This window comes from Anas acuta, chromosome W (genome assembly GCF_963932015.1).
Source record: "Anas acuta chromosome W, bAnaAcu1.1, whole genome shotgun sequence".
Lineage (NCBI taxonomy): Eukaryota > Metazoa > Chordata > Aves > Anseriformes > Anatidae > Anas > Anas acuta.
Genome location: NC_089016.1, coordinates 9,747,950 through 9,751,282, shown reverse-complemented (window position 1 = coordinate 9,751,282; position 3,333 = coordinate 9,747,950).

The following is a 3,333-nucleotide window of genomic DNA, read 5'->3' as shown; positions in this document are numbered from 1 at the left end:
GGAAAGCGAACTTCAGGCTGCTCAGGGAACTAGTCAGCAAGGTCCCCTGGGAAACTGCTCTTGAAGGCCTCGATGTCCACCAGTGCTGGTCATTCTTTAAGCGATGCCTCCTAGAAGCACAAGATAAGGCAATTCCTAAATATCGCAAGTCAGGCAGGCGGGGCAGGAGGCCGGCGTGGCTGACCAGGAACATTCTAATGGAGATTAGGCGGAAACAGAGAGTGTTTCACTACTGGAAGGAGGGCCAGGTGTCATGGAAAGAATACAGGGATGCTGTTCGTGTTTGTAGGAAGAAAATTTGTGTGGCTAAAGCACACCTAGAGTTGAAGCTGGCTGTGTCTGTGAGAGAAAATAAAAAGGGTTTTTTCAGATATGTGAATGGAAAAAGGAGAACTAAAGAATACATAGGGCCACTCCTTGATAGGGAAGGTCTCCTCACAGACAATGACATAGGCAAAGCAGAGACGCTTAACGCCTTCTTTGCCTCTGTCTTCAATGCCGATGATGGGCTTCGGGACCCAGGGTGCCCTGAGCTGGAGGACCGGGACGGTGGGGATGACAAACTCCCAACCGACCCTGAACATGTGCGGGATTTGCTACTCCACCTGGATCCCTACAAGTCCATGGGTCCGGATGGGATTCATCCCCGGGTGCTGAAAGAGCTGGCGGACGTCATCGCGGAACCTCTCTCAATTATTTTTCAACGATCCTGGGAATCTGGAGAGGTCCCGGTAGACTGGAAGCTGGCAAATGTTTTGCCGATTTTCAAGAAGGGTCAGAAAGAAGAGCCTAGCAATTACAGGCCTGTCAGTCTCACGTCAGTGCCTGGTAAAATCATGGAGAAGATGGTTCTTGAACTTATTGAGGCGCACCTGGGGGACAGAGCAGTCATTGGTCCCAGCCAGCATGGGTTTGTGAAGGGTAGGTCCTGCCTAACTAACCTGATTTCCTTTTAGGATAAGATCACCCGTATGGTGGAGCAAGGGAAACCAGCTGATGTGATTTTTTTGGACTTCAGCAAGGCTTTTGACACGGTTTCCCATAGGATCCTACTGGACAAAATGTCCACCATACAGCTAAATAAAAACATCATACGATGGGTGAGCAATTGGCTAACGGGCAGGGCCCAAAGGGTTATGGTGAACGGGGCTGCGTCAGGCTGGCGGGCGGTCACCAGTGGGGTCCCTCAAGGCTCCATTTTAGGGCCGGTAATTTTCAATATTTTTATAAACGATCTGGATGTAGGAATAGAAGGTATTTTGAGCAAGTTTGCCGATGACACCAAACTTGGAGGAGTTGTGGACTCGAATGAGGGTGGAAAGGCCTTGCAGAGGGATCTGGATAGGTTGGAGAGCTGGGCGATCGCCAACCGCATGAAGTTCAATAAGAGCAAGTGCCGGGTCCTGCACCTGGGATGGGAAAACCCTGGCTGCACGTACAGACTGGGCGATGAGACGCTGGAGAGCAGCCTAGAAGAGAGGGATCTGGGGGTGGTGGTAGACAGCAAGTTGAATATGAGCCAGCAGTGTGCCCTGGCAGCCAGGAGGGCCAACCGTATCCTGGGGTGCATCAAGCACGGCATCGCTAGTAGGTCGAGGGAGGTGATTGTCCCGCTCTACTCTGCACTGGTGCTGTCCCACCTCGAGTACTGTGTGCAATTCTGGGCACCACAGTATAAAAAGGACATGAAACTGTTGGAGAGTGTCCAGAGGAGGGCTACGAAGATGGTGAAAGGCCTGGAGGGGAAGACGTACGAGGAACGGCTGAGGGCACTGGGCCTGTTCAGCCTGGAGAAGAGGAGGCTAAGGGGAGACCTCATTGCAGTCTACAACTTCCTCGTAAGGGGGTGTCGAGAGGCAGGAGACCTTTTCTCCATTAACACTAGCGACAGGACCCGCGGGAACGCGGTTAAGCTGAGGCAGGGGAAGTTTAGGCTGGACATCAGGAAGGGGTTCTTCACAGAGAGAGTGGTTGCACACTGGAACAGGCTCCCCAGGGAAGTGGTCACTGCACCGAGCCTGACTGAATTTAAGAAGAGATTGGATTGTGCACTTAGTCACATGGACTGAACTTGGGTAGACCTGTGCGGTGTCAAGAGTTGGACTTGATGATCCTTAAGGGTCCCTTCCAACTCAGGATATTCTATGATTCTATGATTCTATGATTCTATGAGCAAGTGTTGCTGATCACTCCGTGGCTCTCCAGTTGATGAACCAGCTCATGGATGGGAATCAAGGAGTCTCTGTTAGTGCAATATTGCCTCGGGCGCACTGTTGTGGTAGCGATTGGCTCCTGCTGCTCATTGGCCATCAGCACCTCCACAGCAGAAGGGTCCTGTGAAAGAGTGGGCAAGGTAGACAACTGCTTGGTGTCCTCCACCTCCAAGGCAGCTATGCCAAAAGCCCACCAATACCCTTGTGGATCTCCTGAAGCAGTCTATGCCAATGTTACACAGAGCCTCCAGGCCAGTCCCAATGGGTTGCATTTGCCACTCCTTCCCCGTTAGACTCACTTCAGCTCCTGTATAGTTAAGTCTTGGGTTTGATGTGCCTGGCCAATAATCCTCAAAGTCCAATATACCCGATTGTCCTCTCCCTCCCCCAGGGTGGAGGCTGGGCGCCTCTAGTCCTGCTCATAGTATTCTTTACTCTGCTTGGAGGATTGCCCATTAGAAATTGGAGTAACAAGTGTCTCAGAAGAACCCCGTTCTGACAATCTATTTTTCCTTGCACTTCATGTATCCGTGCCTCTAAGGTGGAGGTTGATTTTTGCATCCCATTTTCTCATGGCCTCTCCATGGTCACACAGTCAAAAGCACAGGATAGAAACTGGTATGTACCCACTATGTCACCTTTCTTGAGAAGAGGGATGCTTACATCTGATAGCTGAGCTATTGGTTCGTGCAGGTGGGGAGGAAGCCGTATTCTCTTGTAGTTGTTGGACCTCTTGGAAAAGTTTCTTTCTGGACAAGACACAGGCCCATAGGGAAGAAGAGAGACTTGCTTTGTAATGCCATAGTTGGCTAGCCAATTCATCCACCATGGGTTCCTCTTGGTCTTTCCAGGTCATTACTGCCAATGGGTTGGCATACGATGATGGTGTGCTCTGTAGAAACTCCTGCCCCATGGGTCATGTGCACTTGACTTCATCTGGATCTTTGGATAGCTGTTTGTTATCTAGGTTTCTACAAATCGCCTTCAGCATGTATAATTTCCTCAGGAATGGGTACCCCTCTGCATGGTAGTCCACTTTCCTGGTTGACATACAAGATCTTCTTTAAAGAGGGACCTTTCCTTCAAGCATGATGGGAGTAAGTTCCTTGTGCCCTTTTCC